The following is a 23,712-nucleotide window of genomic DNA, read 5'->3' on the forward strand; positions in this document are numbered from 1 at the left end:
CCATAACCTTTATTTCATCAATAAAGGTTTAAAAAGCTTTACGTAGATTATCAAATAATGATAATCTAAAATATCCTGTTTACACACGACCATTACATAATGGTTTACAATACAAATATGTTACAACAAAATAAGTTTCTTGAATGCAGTTTTTACACAATATCATACAAGCATGGACTCCAAATCTTGTCCTTATTTAAGTATGCGACAGCGGAAGCTCTTAATAATCACCTGAGAATAAACATGCTTAAAACGTCAACAAAAATGTTGGTGAGTTATAGGTTTAACCTATATATATCAAATCGTAACAATAGACCACAAGATTTCATATTTCAATACACATCCCATACATAGAGATAAAAATCATTCATATGGTGAACACCTGGTAACCGACAATAACAAGATGCATATATAAGAATATCCCCATCATTCCGGGACACCCTTCGGATATGATATAAATTTCGAAGTACTAAAGCATCCGGTACTTTGGATGGGGTTTGTTAGGCCCAATAGATCTATCTTTAGGATTCGCGTCAATTAGGGTGTCTGTTCCCTAATTCTTAGATTACCAGACTTAATAAAAAGGGGCATATTCGATTTCGATAATTCAACCATAGAATGTAGTTTCACGTACTTGTGTCTATTTTGTAAATCATTTATAAAACCTGCATGTATTCTCATCCCAAAAATATTAGATTTTAAAAGTGGAACTATAACTCACTTTCACAGATTTTTACTTCGTCGGGAAGTAAGACTTGGCCACTGGTTGATTCACGAACCTATAACAATATATACATATATATCAAAGTATGTTCAAAATATATTTACAACATTTTTAATATATTTTGATGTTTTAAGTTTATTAAGTCAGCTGTCCTCGTTAGTAACCTACAACTAGTTGTCCATAGTTAGATGTACAGAAATAAATCGATAAATATTATCTTGAATCAATCCACGACCCAGTGTATACGTATCTCAGTATTGATCACAACTCAAACTATATATATTTTGGAATCAACCTCAACCCTGTATAGCTAACTCCAACATTCACATATAGAGTGTCTATGGTTGTTCCGAAATATATATAGATGTGTCGACATGATAGGTCGAAACATTGTATACGTGTCTATGGTATCTCAAGATTACATAATATACAATACAAGTTGATTAAGTTATAGTTGGAATAGATTTGTTACCAATTTTCACGTAGCTAAAATGAGAAAAATTATCCAATCTTGTTTTACCCATAACTTCTTCATTTTAAATCCGTTTTGAGTGAATCAAATTGCTATGGTTTCATATTGAACTCTATTTTATGAATCTAAACAGAAAAAGTATAGGTTTATAGTCGGAAAAATAAGTTACAAGTCGTTTTTGTAAAGGTAGTCATTTCAGTCGAAAGAACGACGTCTAGATGACCATTTTAGAAAACATACTTCCACTTTGAGTTTAACCATAATTTTTGGATATAGTTTCATGTTCATAATAAAATTCATTTTCTCAGAATAACAACTTTTAAATCAAAGTTTATCATAGTTTTTAATTAACTAACCCAAAACAGCCCGCGGTGTTACTACGACGGCGTAAATCCGGTTTTACGGTGTTTTTCGTGTTTCCAGGTTTTAAATCATTAAGTTAGCATATCATATAGATATAGAACATGTGTTTAGTTGATTTTAAAAGTCAAGTTAGAAGGATTAACTTTTATTTGCGAACAAGTTTAGAATTAACTAAACTATGTTCTAGTGATTACAAGTTTAAACCTTCGAATAAGATAGCTTTATATGTATGAATCGAATGATGTTATGAACATCATTACTACCTTAAGTTCCTTGGATAAACCTACTGGAAAAGAGAAAAATGGATCTAGCTTCAATGGATCCTTGGATGGCTCGAAGTTCTTGAAGCAGAATCATGACACGAAAACAAGTTCAAGTAAGATCATCACTTGAAATAAGATTGTTATAGTTATAGAAATTGAACCAAAGTTTGAATATGATTATTACCTTGTATTAGAATGATAACCTACTGTAAGAAACAAAGATTTCTTGAGGTTGGATGATCACCTTACAAGATTGGAAGTGAGCTAGCAAACTTGAAAGTATTCTTGATTTTATGAAACTAGAACTTTTGGAATTTATGAAGAACACTTAGAACTTGAAGATAGAACTTGAGAGAGATCAATTAGATGAAGAAAATTGAAGAATGAAAGTGTTTGTAGGTGTTTTTGGTCGTTGGTGTATGGATTAGATATAAAGGATATGTAATTTTGTTTTCATGTAAATAAGTCATGAATGATTACTCATATTTTTGTAATTTTATGAGATATTTCATGCTAGTTGCCAAATGATGGTTCCCACATGTGTTAGGTGACTCACATGGGCTGCTAAGAGCTGATAATTGGAGTGTATATACCAATAGTACATACATCTAAAAGCTGTGTATTGTACAAGTACGAATACGGGTGCATACGAGTAGAATTGTTGATGAAACTGAACGAGGATGTAATTGTAAGCATTTTTGTTAAGTAGAAGTATTTTGATAAGTGTATTGAAGTCTTTCAAAAGTGTATAAATACATATTAAAACACTACCTGTATATACATTTTAACTGAGTCGTTAAGTCATCGTTAGTCGTTACATGTAAGTGTTGTTTTGAAACCTTTAGGTTAACGATCTTTTTAAATGTTGTTAACCCAATGTTTATAATATCAAATGAGATTTTAAATTATTATATTATCATGATATTATCATGTATGAATATCTCTTAATATGATATATATACATTAAATGTCTTTACAACGATAATCGTTACATATATGTCTCGTTTAAAAATCATTAAGTTAGTAGTCTTGTTTTTACATATGTAGTTCATTGTTAATATACTTTATGATATGTTTTCTTATCATAGTATCATGTTAACTATATATATATATCCATATATATGTCATCATATAGTTTTTACAAGTTTTAACGTTCGTGAATCACCGATCAACTTGGGTGGTCAATTGTCTATATGAAACATATTTCAATTAATCAAGTCTTAACAAGTTTGATTGCTTAACATGTTGGAAACATTTAATCATGTAAATATCAATCTCAATTAATATATATAAACATGGAAAAGTTCGGGTCACTACAGTACCTACCCGTTAAATAAATTTCGTCCCGAAATTTTAAGCTGTTGAAGGTGTTGACGAATCTTCTGGAAATAGATGCGGGTATTTCTTCTTCATCTGATCTTCACGCTCCCAGGTGAACTCGGGTCCTCTACGAGCATTCCATCGAACCTTAACAATTGGTATCTTGTTTTGCTTAAGTCTTTTAACCTCACGATCCATTATTTCGACGGGTTCTTCGATGAATTGAAGTTTTTCGTTGATTTGGATTTCATCTAACGGAATAGTGAGATCTTCTTTAGCAAAACATTTCTTCAAATTCGAGACGTGGAAAGTGTTATGTACAGCCGCGAGTTGTTGAGGTAACTCAAGTCGGTAAGCTACTGGTCCGACACGATCAATAATCTTGAATGGTCCAATATACCTTGGATTTAATTTCCCTCGTTTACCAAATCGAACAACGCCTTTCCAAGGTGCAACTTTAAGCATGACCATCTCTCCAATTTCAAATTTTATATCTTTTCTTTTATTGTCAGCGTAGCTCTTTTGTCGACTTTGGGCGGTTTTCAACCGTTGTTGAATTTGGATGATCTTCTCGGTAGTTTCTTGTATAATCTCCGGACCCGTAATCTGTCTATCCCCCACTTCACTCCAACAAATCGGAGACCTGCACTTTCTACCATAAAGTGCTTCAAACGGCGCCATCTCAATGCTTGAATGAATCATTGATGCTCTGATACCAACTGAAATGTCCCGTTCTTATTGATTAAAAACGTTCCATATTAATTGATTTCGTTGCGAGGTTTTGACCCCTATATGAGACGTTTTTCAAAGACTGCATTCATTTTTTAAACAAACCATAACCTTTATTTCATCAATAAAGGTTTAAAAAGCTTTACGTAGATTATCAAATAATGATAATCTAAAATATCCTGTTTACACGACCATTACATAATGGTTTACAATACAAATATGTTACAACAAAATAAGTTTCTTGAATGCAGTTTTTACACAATATCATACAAGCATGGACTCCAAATCTTGTCCTTATTTAAGTATGCGACAGCGGAAGCTCTTAATAATCACCTGAGAATAAACATGCTTAAAACGTCAACAAAAATGTTGGTGAGTTATAGGTTTAACCTATATATATCAAATCGTAACAATAGACCACAAGATTTCATATTTCAATACACATCCCATACATAGAGATAAAAATCATTCATATGGTGAACACCTGGTAACCGACAATAACAAGATGCATATATAAGAATATCCCCATCATTCCGGGACACCCTTCGGATATGATATAAATTTCGAAGTACTAAAGCATCCGGTACTTTGGATGGGGTTTGTTAGGCCCAATAGATCTATCTTTAGGATTCGCGTCAATTAGGGTGTCTGTTCCCTAATTCTTAGATTACCAGACTTAATAAAAAGGGGCATATTCGATTTCGATAATTCAACCATAGAATGTAGTTTCACGTACTTGTGTCTATTTTGTAAATCATTTATAAAACCTGCATGTATTCTCATCCCAAAAATATTAGATTTTAAAAGTGGGACTATAACTCACTTTCACAGATTTTTACTTCGTCGGGAAGTAAGACTTGGCCACTGGTTGATTCACGAACCTATAACAATATATACATATATATCAAAGTATGTTCAAAATATATTTACAACACTTTTAATATATTTTGATGTTTTAAGTTTATTAAGTCAGCTGTCCTCGTTAGTAACCTACAACTAGTTGTCCACAGTTAGATGTACAGAAATAAATCAATAAATATTATCTTGAATCAATCCACGACCCAGTGTATACGTATCTCAGTATTGATCACAACTCAAACTATATATATTTTGGAATCAACCTCAACCCTGTATAGCTAACTCCAACATTCACATATAGAGTGTTTATGGTTGTTCCGAAATATATATAGATGTGTCGACATGATAGGTCGAAACATTGTATACGTGTCTATGGTATCTCAAGATTACATAATATATAATACAAGTTGATTAAGTTATGGTTGGAATAGATTTGTTACCAATTTTCACGTAGCTAAAATGAGAAAAATTATCCAATCTTGTTTTACCCATAACTTCTTCATTTTAAATCCGTTTTGAGTGAATCAAATTGCTATGGTTTCATATTGAACTCTATTTTATGAATCTAAACAAAAAAAGTATAGGTTTCTAGTCGGAAAAATAAGTTACAAGTCGTTTTTGTAAAGGTAGTCATTTCAGTCGAAAGAACGACGTCTAGATGACCATTTTAGAAAACATACTTCCACTTTGAGTTTAACCATAATTTTTGGATATAGTTTCATGTTCATAATAAAAATCATTTTCTCAGAATAACAACTTTTAAATCAAAGTTTATCATAGTTTTTAATTAACTAACCCAAAACAGCCCGCGGTGTTACTACGACGGCGTAAATCCGGTTTTACGGTGTTTTTCGTGTTCCCAGGTTTTAAATCATTAAGTTAGCATATCATATAGATATAGAACATGTGTTTAGTTGATTTTAAAAGTCAAGTTAGAAGGATTAACTTTTGTTTGCGAACAAGTTTAGAATTAACTAAACTATGTTCTAGTGATTACAAGTTTAAATCTTCGAATAAGATAGCTTTATATGTATGAATCGAATGATGTTATGAACATCATTACTACCTTAAGTTCCTTGGATAAAACTACTGGAAAAGAGAAAAAATGGATCTAGCTTCAATGGATTCTTGGATGGCTTGAAGTTCTTGAAGCAGAATCATGACACGAAAACAAGTTCAAGTAAGATCATCACTTGAAATAAGATTGTTATAGTTATGGAAATTGAACCAAAGTTTGAATATGATTATTACCTTATATTAGAATGATAACCTACTGTAAGAAACAAAGATTTCTTGAGGTTGGATGATCACCTTACAAGATTGGAAGTGAGCTAGCAAACTTGAAAGTATTCTTGATTTTATGAAACTAGAACTTTTGGAATTTATGAAGAACACTTAGAACTTGAAGATAGAACTTGAGAGAGTTCAATTAGATGAAGAAAATTGAAGAATGAAAGTGTTTGTAGGTGTTTTTGGTCGTTGGTGTATGGATTAGATATAAAGGATATGTAATTTTGTTTTCATGTAAATAAGTCATGAATGATTACTCATATTTTTGTAATTTTATGAGATATTTCATGCTAGTTTCCAAATGATGGTTCCCACATGTGTTAGGTGACTCACATGGTCTGCTAAGAGCTGATCATTGGAGTGTATATACCAATAGTACATACGTCTAAAAGCTGTGTATTGTACAAGTACGAATACGGGTGCATACGAGTATAATTGTTGATGAAACTGAACGAGAATGTAATTGTAAGCATTTTTGTTAAGTAGAAGTATTTTGATAAGTGTATTGAAGTCTTTCAAAAGTGTATAAATACATATTAAAACACTACATGTATATACATTTTAACTGAGTCGTTAAGTCATCGTTAGTCGTTACATGTAAGTGTTGTTTTGAAACCTTTAGGTTAACGATCTTGTTAAATGTTGTTAACCCAATGTTTATAATAACAAAAGAGATTTTAAATTATTATATTATCATGATATTATGATGTACGAATATCTCTTAATATGATATATATACATTAAATGTCGTTACAACGATAAACGTTACATATATGTCTCGTTTCAAAATCATTAAGTTAGTAGTCTTGTTTTTACATATGTAGTTCATTGTTAATATAATTAATGATATGTTTACTTATCATAACATCATGTTAACTATATATATAACCATATATATGTCATCATATAGTTTTTTTACAAGTTTTAACGTTCGTGAATCACCGGTCAACTTGGGTGGTCAATTGTCTATATGAAACCTATTTCAATTAATCAAGTCTTAACAAGTTTGATTGCTTAACATGTTGGAAACATTTAATCATGTAAACATCAATCTCAATTAATATATATAAACATGGAAAAGTTCGGGTCACTACAGTACCTACCCGTTAAATAAATTTCGTCCCGAAATTTTAAGCTGTTGAAGGTGTTGACGAATCTTCTGGAAATAGATGCGGGTATTTCTTCTTCATCTGATCTTCACGCTCCCAGGTGAACTCGGGTCCTCTACGAGCATTCCATCGAACCTTAACAATTGGTATCTTGTTTTGCTTAAGTCTTTTAACCTCACGATCCATTATTTCGACGGGTTCTTCGATGAATTGGAGTTTTTCGTTGATTTGGATTTCATCTAACGGAATAGTGAGATCTTCTTTAGCAAAACATTTCTTCAAATTCGAGACGTGGAAAGTGTTATGTACAGCCGCGAGTTGTTGAGGTAACTCTAGTCGGTAAGCTACTGGTCCGACACGATCAATAATCTTGAATGGTCCAATATACCTTGGATTTAATTTCCCTCGTTTACCAAATCGAACAACGCCTTTCCAAGGTGCAACTTTAAGCATGACCATCTCTCCAATTTCAAATTCTATATCTTTTCTTTTAATGTCAGCGTAGCTCTTTTGTCGACTTTGGGCGGTTTTCAACCGTTGTTGAATTTGGATGATCTTCTCGGTAGTTTCTTGTATAATCTCCGGACCCGTAATCTGTCTATCCCCCACTTCACTCCAACAAATCGGAGACCTGCACTTTCTACCATAAAGTGCTTCAAACGGCGCCATCTCAATGCTTGAATGGTAGCTGTTGTTGTAGGAAAATTCTGCTAACGGTAGATGTCGATCCCAACTGTTTCCGAAATCAATAACACATGCTCGTAGCATGTCTTCAAGCGTTTGTATCGTCCTTTCGCTCTGCCCATCAGTTTGTGGATGATAGGCAGTACTCATATCTAGACGAGTTCCTAATGCTTGCTGTAATGTCTGCCAGAATCTTGAAATAAATCTGCCATCCCTATCAGAGATAATAGAGATTGGTATTCCATGTCTGGAGACTACTTCCTTCAAATACAGTCGTGCTAACTTCTCCATCTTGTCATCTTCTCTTATTGGTAGGAAGTGTGCTGATTTGGTGAGACGATCAACTATTACCCAAATAGTATCAAAACCACTTGCAGTCCTTGGCAATTTAGTGATGAAATCCATGGTAATGTTTTCCCATTTCCATTCCGGGATTTCGGGTTGTTGAAGTAGACCTGATGGTTTCTGATGCTCAGCTTTGACCTTAGAACACGTCAAACATTCTCCTACGTATTTAGCAACATCGGCTTTCATACCCGGCCACCAAAAATGTTTCTTGAGATCCTTGTACATCTTCCCCGTTCCAGGATGTATTGAGTATCTGGTTTTATGAGCTTCTCTAAGTACCATTTCTCTCATATCTCCAAATTTTGGTACCCAAATCCTTTCAGCCCTATACCGGGTTCCGTCTTCCCGAATATTAAGATGCTTCTCCGATCCTTTGGGTATTTCATCCTTTAAATTTCCCTCTTTTAAAACTCCTTGTTGCGCCTCCTTTATTTGAGTAGTAATGTTATTATGAATCATTATATTCATAGATTTTACTCGAATGGGTTCTCTGTCCTTCCTGCTCAAGGCATCGGCTACCACATTTGCCTTCCCCGGGTGGTAACGAATCTCAAAGTCGTAATCATTCAATAATTCAATCCACCTACGCTGCCTCATATTCAGTTGTTTCTGATTAAATATGTGTTGAAGACTTTTGTGGTCGGTATATATAATACTTTTGACCCCATATAGGTAGTGCCTCCAAGTCTTTAATGCAAAAACAACCGCGCCTAATTCCAAATCATGCGTCGTATAATTTTGTTCGTGAATCTTCAATTGTCTAGACGCATAAGCAATCACCTTCGTTCGTTGCATTAATACACAACCGAGACCTTGCTTTGATGCGTCACAATAAATCACAAAATCATCATTCCCTTCAGGCAATGACAATATAGGTGCCGTAGTTAGCTTTTTCTTCAATAACTGAAACGCTTTCTCTTGTTCATCCTTCCATTCAAATTTCTTCCCTTTATGCGTTAATGCAGTCAAGGGTTTTGCTATTCTGGAAAAGTCTTGGATGAACCTTCTGTAGTAACCAGCTAGTCCTAAAAACTGTCGTATGTGTTTCGGAGTTTTCGGGGTTTCCCACTTTTCAACAGTTTCTATCTTTGCCGGATCCACCTTAATACCTTCTTTGTTCACTATGTGACCGAGGAATTGAACTTCTTCCAACCAAAATGCACACTTTGAAAACTTAGCGTACAATTCTTCCTTCCTCAATACTTCTAACACCTTTCTCAAATGTTCACCGTGTTCTTGGTCATTCTTTGAGTAAATAAGTATGTCATCAATGAAAACAATGACAAACTTGTCAAGGTATGGTCCACACACTCGGTTCATAAGGTCCATGAACACAGCTGGTGCATTAGTTAAACCAAACGGCATGACCATAAACTCGTAATGACCGTAACGTGTTCTGAAAGCAGTCTTTGGAATATCATCTTCTTTCACCCGCATTTGATGATACCCGGAACGTAAGTCAATCTTTGAATAAACAGACGAGCCTTGTAGTTGATCAAATAAGTCATCGATTCTCGGTAGTGGGTAGCGGTTCTTGATGGTAAGTTTGTTCAACTCTCGGTAGTCGATACACAACCTGAATGTACCATCTTTCTTCTTGACAAACAAAACAGGAGCTCCCCACGGTGATGTGCTTGGTCGAATGAAACCACGCTCTAAAAGTTCTTGTAATTGGCTTTGCAGTTCTTTCATCTCGCTGGGTGCGAGTCTGTAAGGAGCACGAGCTATTGGTGCAGCTCCTGGTATAAGATCTATTTGAAATTCAACGGATCGATGTGGTAGGAAGTATTTTAAAATGAAGAACATAAGACTTTATATACCCCTGCTGTTGACACACCTATACGATTCATTCATCACACGTACGAGTTGGCTTCATCAACCGTACGGGTGATCACTCACTCGTGTCTTATCATTTAGGTTGTAATTGTGACTTAGCTCAGCATCAACCATGCGTATGAGCCTGTCAGCCGTACTAGTGAGGCTTCACTCGTACGTCTGACTAAGTCTAACATAGTCAAACATCTAAATCTCGTTCCTGTAGTTCATGTAACCACATACAACCACGGATAGGATAATAACGAGCAATCATGGTGGCCTGTAAACTGTTGTACCTGCAATGGACGTGGGTAGATATCTAGGGACTTGCATAAAATGCATCAACAGATGGTGTGAGTTGTAAGGAAATGAAGGAGGTGAATTTATAAGAAAATCTCCGACAGAACAATTAAAATGGACGATCGCATTTAAAGCGGATCCTAATTCCCTTGATTACCGGAGAGTCAAATCTTATTAAGAAGATTTTCTTCAAATCCCTTAAAATCTGGGAATCAATCATATCTACGTCAAATGATAAGATGAATCTACACTTACTCATTTCACTCTTCTATGTTAGCTTCATTCGTACTCTTCATATAAATAGATTGTTTATCCAAATTATTCGCTGATGATAAAACTCTAATTTTCAGCCCGTATGCATCATGATAACATACTTATTATTATTCAAGACCTTTCCACTCAAATTTCGAGACGAAATTTCTTTAACGGGTAGGTACTGTGACAACCCGGAATTTTCCAACCAAATTTAAACTTTAATCTTTATATGTTTCCGACACGATAAGCAATATTTTTTAAGTTAAATTTCAAGAATTTTAAACTATGTTCATACATTCATTCAACCTCGACCAATTTCCAACGATTCACGAACCATTAAACGAATATGATTATATATGTATATGTGTATATATATTATAACTTGAAACGTAAACAAAATATTAGATTAAATACTTTATATGATTGTATCTGTTTCAAAATGTTTATCAATGGAATTAGAAGATAAGATCAAATGATTGAATTATCAGATATATTGAATTATGATTACAAGTCTCTGTTGAAAGGCCCACGTTGATTTGAGAAATCTTTTCATTTTAACAATATTCGGAAAATGGTAAAGTGATTTATAAATATGAACAAATTGTCAATCATTGAGAACTAGACAAAGGATAGTGGAAGATTGAATCTCATAAAGACTCGATTGATCTATTTAGTTTCAAACGTACAAAAACGTTTTCAGTTTAAAAAGAACTTTATTATTAAAACGTATATAACTTTTATAAATATCTAGAACCACTTTTGACAACTCATTACTTAACTAGTATGATAAACATAACGATATTTATATTTTATTTTATTAAATATATATAACGATTTAAATTAATATTATATATATTTATACGCGTATTATACGTACATAGTTTTATACTTTTGCTATACTTAAACTTTACCTTTACTTTATTTTTACTTTACTTTAACTTTAATAATTCATACTTTAATAATTCATACTTTAATAATTCACTTTAATAATTCATACTTTAATAATTCACTTTAATAATTCATACTTTAATAATTCACTTTAATAATTCATACTTTAATAATTCACTTTAATAATTCAAAAATCTATTATAAATAGAATTCAATAGGTTTCATTATTTCATAGAAACTTGAAAATAGTTTTCTCTAAACTCTCTCAATCGATTTACATATATATATTTACTCCGTATTATCTCAAGATATTATTAGTATACATAAAATATTACGACGGAGTGCTGTCCGAGTGATTTCGAAGTTATTTTTTCGAGTGGGATAAGATTAAGGAAATTATGGGTTATAGCTATGAAGTTGATTGAGTATGGTTCATGGGTATGCTCGTGAGGTCAATATAGTGTTTATCATCTCCGTTGCTTTTACGTACCTTTCCTGCAATATTGAATCTCAATATTGATATGTGAGTACTCATAATTTAAGTTTTACATACTAATAGTGTATCTCTGACTAGTGCTCGAGTATATAGGATTATGCATGCTTGTACTTTTGATATTGCCATTAGATAGGTTATGTTGATTCCTGAATTAGTTACATATACGATTGAGATAAGGTATAAGATATGCATGTCGTTGGAAAGCTAGCGAAAAATAGTTAAATTTTGGTTTAAGAATCACTTGAATCCAAGTAATGGTTAGAAAGTTATGAAATAAACAAATTGCATAATTAATTTCGTAATTAAAATTGCTGATGATAATTAGTGAACTAATTTTATGGGTTATAAAAAGTGATTATTTGGATTCTACTCGTCGAGTAGATGAATTTTCATATAAAGCACGTCTCGTTTCGTTGAACGGTTGTCAAGTTATGGACAAAAGAAGTTTTGCAAATTTTGATGAAATGTCGAAACGGGAACTGAAATTCTCGCTGATCTGCGTTGTTTCATATATAAAAAAAAGATACCACTGAATTCTTTGCTGTAAGGTCTAATAAACAACTCTAGCCTTTTATCAATTCGAGTCTCGACGATTTTTCTAAAAATCATCAAAGTTGACAGTTTGGTCACATTTTAAAATTCTAAAAAGAGCTGAAACTTTTTTTTTTAAAAATGTCAGTTTTGTATCAGTTGTCATGGTCGGCCTGATATGTGTTTACTCTTGCCAAAAATCATGTTATATCTTTGTGGTAACGAGAATTTGCAGGCTTTGACCGTTTGTCAATACGAGTTTTGAGGAATTTTCTAAAAATCTCCAAAGTAGGCTACTCGGTCACTTTTGTAAATTTATTAAAGCTGAAAAATTAACTTTGAAACGCCGAAAACGCGTTGGCAACTACGAGTTGTCTAGGTTTAGTTTACTTCTGTAATATTTATGCTTAATTTTTTTGGTAATGTGTAACTTTTATCTTTGGCCGTTTATCAATCGGAGTTCCGATAAATTTTCTAAAAATAGCTGAAGTGGCCCGTTTAGTCATGTTTGACCGAAAATCATTTTTGTATAAATTATTATATATTTGCATGCGACCTCATTTTTACTTTGACCTTTGACTTTTGACTTTAACCTTTGACTTTTGACTTTGAACTTTGACTTTTCCTGTTAACTTTTCAGTTAACTTTTTGTGTTGATTTTCTCTATAAAAAAAAAAAAAAAAAAAAAAAAAAAAAAAAAAAAAAAAAAAAAAAAAAAATACCTAAAATACTATTTTATGATTATGAAACCATTTGTGTTACGTTGTTTCACACGTCACCTTTTACTAGAATCTTAATTGAGCATGAGTAATATAACATGTTACTATACTGTAGAGTTAGACTCGAGCTATAGGATAGGATTACACTATGACCTGACCTAAATTGCTATACAAATATTGACCAACATATAAATATATATAATTAATATAGGTTAGTGAATCCGAGGCCAACCTTGCACTTGTTCAATGACGTTATATGTATTTTTACTACGAAATACAGTATGGTGAGTTTCATTTGCCTTTTTACCCTTTATATTTTTGGGACTGAGAATACATGCGCTTTTATAAATGTTTGACGAAATAGACACAAGTAATTGAAACTACATTCTATGGTTGAATTATCGAAATCGAATATGCCCCTTTTTATTAAAGTCTGGTAATCTAAGAATTAGGGAACAGACACCCTAATTGACGCGAATCCTAAAGATAGATCTATCGGGCCTAACAAACCCCATCCAAAGTACCGGATGCTTTAGTACTTCGAAATTTATATCATGTCCGAAGGAGGCGTAGTAAAAATACATATAACGTCATTGAACAAAAGCAAGGTTGGCCTCGGATTCACGAACCTAAATTAATTATATATAATTATGTGTTGGTCAATATTTGTCTAACAAATTAGGTCAAGTCATAGTGTACCACAATCCTAATGCTCGAGACTAATATGCAAAAGTCAACAAAAGTAAATTTGACTCAAAATAATTTCCAAAAATCTATACATGATTAATATATAGTTTAAATATCGTCGTTTTATATTTTTAAATATTTTTAAAAGATTTATTAGAGTAATAATATAATTTATTTATTAATAAATAAAATTTTATATTAAATTTATGTAATAAAATATACTTTTATATATATTAAGTAATAAAATTTATAGGGTTCATTTAGTATCATAAAGATAATATGATAGGTATTATTAAAGTAAGTTATTACACGTAGTAAAATATGTTTGTATCACATATTTATTTGATAAAATAATATCTATAATGATAGTAAGTAAAAGTTGTATTATTTTGTAATAATAATTATTATTATAAAAATATATTATTATAAAAATATCAATATTTATAATTACTAAGATGACATTATGATAAAACGATAATTCTAATTATGATAACTTTAATATTTACGATAATTTTTAATATTATCTTTAAAATAATAATTCTATTTAAAATAATAATAATAATGATATTTTATAGTAACAATGACATTTCTATTAAAATGATAATTTTTGTTAAAATGATAGTTTTAATACTAACGATACTTTTAATAATAATAGTAATGATAAAAATAATAAGAACGATAATTTTACCTAAATCAATATCTTATAATATTTTAATTTCATCATGATACTCTTACTCATTATTTCCTAATCGTTTCGTTTAATAGCTTTTAATCGTCTTTTATATCGTGTTTATAATAATGATAATAATAGTAATCAAAATAATTAGGTGTTACCAATATTTGTTTTAATTACACTTATATTAATAATGATAGTTACTATAACATTATTAACGATAATACTAATAATTATCTTAATGATAATATAGTAATAATAATAATAATAACAATAATAATAACCATTTTTAAATAATGATATATATATTAATAATGATAATAATAATAATAATACTAATAATAATAATAATAATTGGATAATAATAATAATAATACTAATTATAACTTTAACGATAATAACGATAGTAATAATAAAAATAAATAAACAATTTTTAATGATAAATCCCTTTTATTGATAAAGATAATAATAAGATAAAACTAGAACGACGATAAAAAAAATGACGATAATAATAATCATTTTTAATAAAAATATCGAAAATTCAATTGATTATAACTTCTAATCCGTTCATCGAAACCATTCGATATCTAAAGGAAAAGTTCTTAATTTTTCGCTAGCTTTCCAAGGACATGCATATGTTATACCTTATCTCAACCGCAAGTGTAACTAATTCAATTTTCAACCTAACCTGTCTAAGGGCAATATCAAAAATACAAGCATGCATAATCCTAAATACTCGAGCACTAGTCAGGGATACACTATTAGTATGTAAAAGTTAAATTATGAGTACTCACGTATCAATATTGAAATTCAATATTGCAGGAAAGGTACGTAGACGCAACGGAAATGATAAACACTATATTGACCTCACGAGCATACCCATGAACCATACTCAATCACCTCCATAGCTATAACCCATAATTTCCTTAATCCTATCCTACTCGAAAAACAATTTCGAAATCACTCGGACAGCATTCCGTCGTAATATTTTATGTATACTAATAATATCTTGAAATAATACGGAGTAAATATATATGTACATCGATTGAGAGTGTTTAGAGAAAAATATTTTTAAGTTTCTATGAAATAATGAAACCTATTGAATTCTATTTATAATAGATTTTTGAATTATTAAAGTGAATTATTAAAGTATGAATTATTAAAGTGAATTATTAAAGTATGAATTATTAAAGTGAATTATTAAAGTATGAATTATTAAAGTGAATTATTAAAATATGAATTATTAAAGTGAATTATTAAAGTTAAAGTAAAGTAAAAATAAAGTAAAGGTAAAGTTTAAGTATAGTAAAAGTATAAAATTATGTACGTATAATACGCGTATAAATATATATAATATTAATTTAAATTGTTATATATATTTAATAAAATAAAATATAAATATCGTTATCTTTATCATACTAGTTAAGTAATGAGTTGTAAAAAGTGATTCTAGATATTTATAAAAGTTATATACGTTTTAATAATAAAGTTCTTTTTAAATTGAAAACGTTTTTGTACGTTTGAAACTAAATAGATCAATCGAGTCTTTATGAGATTCAATCTTCCACTATCCTTTGTCTAGTTCTCAATGATTGACAATTTATTCTTATTTATAAATCACTTTACTATTTTTCGAATATTGTTAAAATGGAAAGATTTCTCAAATCAACGTGGGCCTTTCAACAGAGACTTGTAATCATAATTCAATATATCTGATAATTCAATCATTTGATCTTATCTTCTAATTCCATTGATAAACATTTTGAAACAGATACAATCATATAAAGTATTTAATCTAATATTTTGTTTACGTTTCAAGTTATAACATATACATATATAATCATATTCGTTTAATGGTTCGTGAATTGTTGGAACTTGGTCGAGGTTGAATGAATGTATGAACATAGTTTAAAATTCTTGCAATTTAACTTAACAAATATTGCTTATCGTGTCGGAAACATATAAAGATTAAAGTTTAAATTTGGTTGAAAATTTCCGGGTTGTCACAGTACCTACCCGTTAAAGAAATTTCGTCCCGAAATTTGAGTGGAAAGGTCGTGAATGATAATAAGTATGTTTTCGTGATGCATACGGGCTGAAAATTAGAGTTTTCTCATCAGCGAATAATTTGGATAAACAATCCATTTATATGAAGAGTACGAATGAAGCTAACATAGAAGAGTGAAATGAGTAAGTGTAGATTCATCTTATCATTTGACGTAGATATGATTGATTCCCAGATTTCAAGGGATTTGAAGAAAATCTTCTTAATAAGATTTGACTCTCCGGTAATCAAGGAAATTAGGATCCGCTTTAAATGCGATCGTCCATTTTAATTGTTCTGTCGGAGATTTTCTTATAAATTCACCTCCTTCGTTTCCTTACAACTCACACCTTCTGTTGATGCATTTTATGCAACTCCCTAGACATCTACCCACGTCCATTGCAGGTACAACAGTTTACAGGCCACCATGATTGCTCGTTATTATCCTATCCATGTTTGTATGTGGTTACAGGAACTGCAGGAACGAGATTTAGATGTTTGACTATGTTAGACTTAGTCAGACGTACGAGTGAAGCCTCACTAGTACGGCTGACAGGCTCATACGCACGATTGATGCTGAGCTAAGTCACAATTACAACCTAAATGAGACGACACGAGTGAATGATCACCCGTACGGCTGATGAAGCCAACTCGTACGTGTGATGAATGAATCGTATGGGTGAGTCAACAGCAGGGGTATATAAAGTCTTATGTTCTTCATTTTAGGTTAAGCCTCTCATTTGTTACACACACTCAGATCTAGTGAGCTCCTCCGATTCTCTCTCAGTCCAAATCACCCAGGTGGTGAATAATAGCTCTAGGTGTTGATCTAATCACACTTGATTTAGTTGTGGTTTGACTAAATTAATCAAAAAAAAAAGCTTAACCTATTCACTAGAGGGTTTGATTCACTTATTCCACCATTGTGTGAGTTAAATCTGTTGATTTCTAAGTTCCTAGTCATGTTTCATCACCTTCTATTCTTTCCCCCTCAACTCATATTTTAAAGTATTCATCAATATGCTCCATCCAGTTCTGATTCTCGATATACTTCTAACTTTCATATCGGTCATTCTTCTTTATAATAATTAAACTATATTAACAACATATTCTAATATGATAATGATTCTCGATATAATATATTAATTTTATACTTATTGTTACCTTTGCCTGACAGCTTTCGTAGATTCCTTCGTAGCTTATGGGATTTTAGTATTATATATGCATATGTAAATTATGTATTGCAGGGTACTAATCTACATCCTATAATCTATTTTTTATCGAAAATCCTTCATCTGATCGTACGAGATGAATCCCTCAACCAGTTCGAGTCCATCAGATTTCGATAGCTATTTCGATAGTTATTCCGACAGCTATTTCGATATGGATTTCCACTCGAGCTCCGAAAGCAGAGTAACCGGAATGAATCGATCAATTAGCCATCATCTATTCTGAATGAATTGGAGATGGGTTCGTAGTCGACTTAATCAATGGAAACGCGAAGAAGGCGATCATTTCCACTAACCAAATTCACCTCTTGACAATGAACCTAAAACGTTTACCGGCGAACCTGTTCGAGACACCATTTTCTCTCTCATTTCCAAAGTATCTCATCACGATCATATACTATCTCAGATTCTAAACCTCATTCATCCGCTCGTCCGAACCGACAATCATCCCGGTGTAATAGAAGAAGTTAACGAACTTCGCGCATAAGTTGTAGTCTTGGAAAATATGGTGCAAAACGTACCAGCTTCATCCAAATCACCGGCACCAACAGTACCACCAACAACCCAAATTTCAATATCACATGCCTCAACATCTCAATCTATACCTCGAGTATAATCATCATTCTACATGACATTCTACATCAGTTATCTTCGTTCGACATGGTGATTATGTAATCTCTAATGTTTTAGAGACTATTTATTCTAGTTCCAACTGAAAACTAAATGAGTTTAATATCATGTTAACTCATTAAATCCATGATTATATCTGAATAAAATATATATGTAAGTATATTTTCATAAAGATTGTAATTAAAAATTCTTTTGTACAAACTGTTAATGGTGAAAATATTTTAACGGGTAGGTAATACCCGTGGAATATTTAGATTTCACATTAATAAGTTACACTGTATATTCTCCGAATCTGATTCAACAGTCATTTACGATCCTACTTACATCCATCGACTTACGTAACCGTTCACCACAGAATAACCATATTCATCCAATTTCATATTGGGTTTTGGATTTATCAGAATCCAACAAGTGGCATAATGAAGAAAACATTTGACAACAATAAAATTTGTTAGAAACAAATAAATTAACTATGAGAAATTTTGTTAAGAATCCACGCTAACTGTTCCTAGCTAATTGTTCCTAGCTAACTGATTATATTTTATTTATCGCAATTTAATTATCGCAATTTACATTCTCGCAATTTTATTTATCGTCATTTAATTTCTGTTATTTACTTTTACGCACTTTAAATAACGGGACACGTATGCAAGGTTTTGACTTATCATATCGACCCATCTATATATATATTTCGGAACAACCGTAGACACTCTATATGTGAAGGTGGGCGTTGGCTATACAGGGTCGGAGTTGATTCCAAAATATATATATACTTTGAGTTGTGATCGACACCGAGACCGGTACACGGGTCACGATACGTATTAATATTATATAATAAATTATATATGAATATGTTGAATTATTGGACTGTTGGACTGTTAATTTTGGACAATTAAAATGAGTTAAAATGCTGATTATATATATATGAAACTAAACAATTCTTCAAGTTTGCCACTTGATTCTATTTTAAACCTCATTCGTATCTTGACGATTACAATTCGCATTCACAACTTTTCATGATTCTTGAAAACACCTAGATCGGAAAGATGAACCAACCGCACTTCATCTACGGAAGGAAAGATTTATGCACCTGAAAAACTCTCGAATCCAAATTCATAGTTTAGCACATATCGTGTTGAATCCTTTGCCATTTATTAGCAAAAATAACCCTACAATTTCTTTTCAGGAAGCTAATTTTGTCACAGCTCCACTTCGACTTCTCAGTGAGACTACTCCTATTATAATCTCGATATTTATACCTTGTCCTTTCGCCGTCGTTACCGGAGAACCTTTTATATTTCACAACATCATCAGCAGACGTACCAGCAACTCGTTATCTCTTTGGCGAAATCCGCAATCGGTATTTTGAAAATCTCGTAAAAATTCTCCCAGTTATACCGAAAACGTCTATCCATAAGAATTACATATTTCGAATGTGAAGTATCTGAAAAACATCCTGGACTATGAAGTAGTTCTTGAGATGCTGAAGAAGCAGCAAAAACTGTAAACTACTTTAACAGTCAAAAGTTTGACGATAAAGTACAGTAAAAAAAAAAAAAAAAAAAAAAGTTGGAAAACGAATTGAGTAAAGTTTGAAGGAGGTTGCGGACAAATCACAAAGAATAAGTTTGACTTCAAAGAATTCAAACGATTCAGTGCCTGCTGAAACCGTTAGTAAGAACTCTACTCCTTATTCTAAACCTTTCTCGGATGATATTCTTCATCATCATCTTATCTTAGATATTAAAAGATATCTTCATATCTTCCGTTATACATATTCTCCATATTTCTGGAGATATTTTCACAACTACCTTTATCTGAAAACATTTACCACTCCGTAACATCTGCGTAACAACATAAAAGAAACTGTGTTAGTTTCTAAGTTCTAAAATCTTCGAGTTTAAATATGAATGTTTTGAAGTAGTGTTGGGAACTGATGCATGAATTAGTATAATATAATGAAACTTGATCAACTTCATTATATTACAGTAAGTCATGTTAAGTTTCTAATGAAATGTGATGATTCACAGTACCATCATCATATGCCATGTTACACGGCTCTTACATTCTATCCAATCTTTAAATCTAACAAGAAAATATTCTCTTGATGATTCAGTCCTTTTCAAGATATTCTGGTAATTTGACAAATCAAAATCGTGTCATTACCCTTTCTTTCTAAGAGCATTAGCTATGTTCATTCCAAACTTCATACCTACGAATTCCGAACCATTACTCGCTTGACTCGAAGTCGGGAGGATTAGTCGCGGACGTTTCAGTTGGTATAAATCGCAGTAAATGGAAGAGAGTATTAACTGTGGATGATAATGATTATAGAAAACAAAAGCAAGGACATCGAAGTATAAGGGGAGATATAAAACCCAATAATCACCCAGAAACTACAAACCGTGTATATCAATACGTATTGCGACGTAAAGACACGGGAGAATAAGAAACATTATAATACCAAGAAAATCATAAAAGTGAATAGATTCTTCTGGCGGCAGACGAAAGAGAAGAATGAAAGATATGAAAGTTAGAAGTATAATAAGAATCAGGATTGGATGAAGCATATTAAGGAATGAGTAGAGGAAGCAAGAATAGAAGGTGTGGAGAATAAGGAAACGGAGAAGGAAGATTTATAGTGAAATATCCGACAGAGAAATCACAACAGATTTGCCGCATTAAATCAAAGAAGATCCCGATCGCCAAAGAACCAAATCTTATTACGTAAGATTTTCCCTAAATCCTTTAAAATTCTGGAAATCAATTCTAGTCACGTCATCGGTTAAAACAATTTCATATTTACCCATTTCACTCTTTTCTGATAGCTTCACTCGTACGCTTCACATGATCGAATCGTTTTATCTATATCTCCCAATAATGATAAAACTCTATTATTACCTCATATTCGTCATGAAAACACTCTTATTGTTATCCATGACAACCTCTATCAAATTTCGGGGACGAAATTTCTTTAACGGGTGGGTACTGTAATGACCCGGAAATTTCCGACCAAATTTAAACCTTAATCTTCATATGGTTCCGACACGATAAGAAAAATATGTAGTGTTGAGTCTAGAAAGTTTGAAATCTATATTCGGATAATCAGTTACCCCTTGACCAAGCCTGACGATTCACGAACCATTGTTGTAAATAAAAATAATTATATATTTAAAAATAAATGTAAATATAGTTACGCAATACTTAAGTGTAACATAAAGAGAATATATATATATATATATATATATATATATATATATATATATATATATATATATATATATATATATATGATTTCATTATTATATGTATATTAAAATAGATATAAAACTTATAAATAATAATTGATCAATAAAGTTGATTATATGATTACTTCATTAATATCCGTGCTAGTTAAATTATTATAAATAATATATATCGATATGAAATTTAACGCATTTAATTTGTTATCTTCACTAATAATATTATTACCCTCATTACTAATATTAGAATAGATATTTAATATCAGTATTACTATTATGTAAAATACCTAAATATGAAATTTGATACATTTAAATTATTACATTTATTTTTGGTATCATTGTTAAGATCATTATTTTATAACTAGTGGTAAAGTTATAAATTTTGTTATCTAAATTAATATTAGCATTATTATTAGATATTATTATTAATAAGAATTACTATTATCATAAATAATTAGTACTCTGTTTTATTATTATTAAAATTTTATTAATTATTAGTATAAATTAGAATATAGGAAACCGATATATCGCATATTTGTAGGTAATCATCGGGTTTTATTTATTTATTTATTTTATTTTTGTTTTCTTTCTACTAACCCTATTATACCCGTGATAACATGTTGCTATCCTAAACAGCTTTTATATTTTTATATATTTATGCGGCATCTGAGAAATTACCTGTCGAACTCTCTTACTCTCAACAATCGATCAATACCAGTTTTCTGTTCCAGTCACTCGATTACAACCATTATTATCTGATATATATCTAGTAATTTCATCTGCTAATTAAATTTAAAAAAAAAAAGAAAAGAACAGCTCGTTCATCTCAGTCTTCCAATTCGTAGGTCAAAACTTGATTTTTTTTATCAATTTTCAAAAGTGTTAATGAGGTTTTGTTAGGCATATTTCAAGTGATTTTTCTGCAAAATCTTATATTCCAATTCTTCCTAACAACCTTCAATTTGGAGAGTCAAGGTTTTTAGACAACAAGTCAATCGAATCAAATTTGGTAAAATTCGGATTCGTTATCGTGTTTTATATTAAATTGAAGTTTCAGAAAGATTATAGGAGGGATTTAGGATCTATCTCATGTAGAAACCATGAGACGAAACTGCTTTAAAATCGAAAACATGATTTGGGTTTCAATGAACCCTCGCGACTGATACAGCTTCTGTAAGCTGATTAATTTTTTTTTTTTTTGTGTTAAATCACAAACACGTCGATCCTAATTAGGTTTCTAACATAAAGTAAACATTGAATTGAGGTTGGATAGCTCACTGGTCGACTGATTTGGTATCCGAAGTAGGAGATAATAGAAAACAGATATTTATACAATATATAAATTGGTCGGAGTGTTTTATCAGAAAAATCAAAACAGACGGATGGTTTGATGAGTGTGTCGGGTTTCGAGGGGTCACGGGATCGAGTCCCTGCAAGGACATTCTTTTTATGACTATTTTTACAAGGTAGCAATTTTAATTATTTTAATTATTATTATTATTATTATCATTGATTAATATTATTATTGTTACTATTATTTTTACTAGTCATAATATTTGATATTATTATCATTATTCTAATTAATATTATTAACTTAGTTATTAGGAGGATTAAAATTATTATAACTATAAATATAATAAATACTATTATTATTACTATTATGAAAATAATAAAACTCATTAATAAAATTATTAGTATTAATAATATTGACGTAAGTATTATTATTAATATTAGCACTTATGTTAGCATGAATATCATTATCAAGTACTATTATTGCTGAAAATTTATTTTATTATTAATAAAAGTATTATTTCTTTGAATCTATATAAAAACTATTATTAATACTATTATTAGTACCATAAAAATTATTATTATTATCAATGTAATTAAACTAAAGATATTATAACTACTATTTTGTAAATAAAATTGTAATTACATAAAAGTATATTTAATATACATACTATAACTATATTAATATGTTATATACAAAATGAATACATTTAATTAAATAATGATATATATATATTTATATAAATTATTAAT

The sequence above is a fragment of the Rutidosis leptorrhynchoides genome, chromosome 7 (genome assembly GCF_046630445.1).
Source record: "Rutidosis leptorrhynchoides isolate AG116_Rl617_1_P2 chromosome 7, CSIRO_AGI_Rlap_v1, whole genome shotgun sequence".
Lineage (NCBI taxonomy): Eukaryota > Viridiplantae > Streptophyta > Magnoliopsida > Asterales > Asteraceae > Rutidosis > Rutidosis leptorrhynchoides.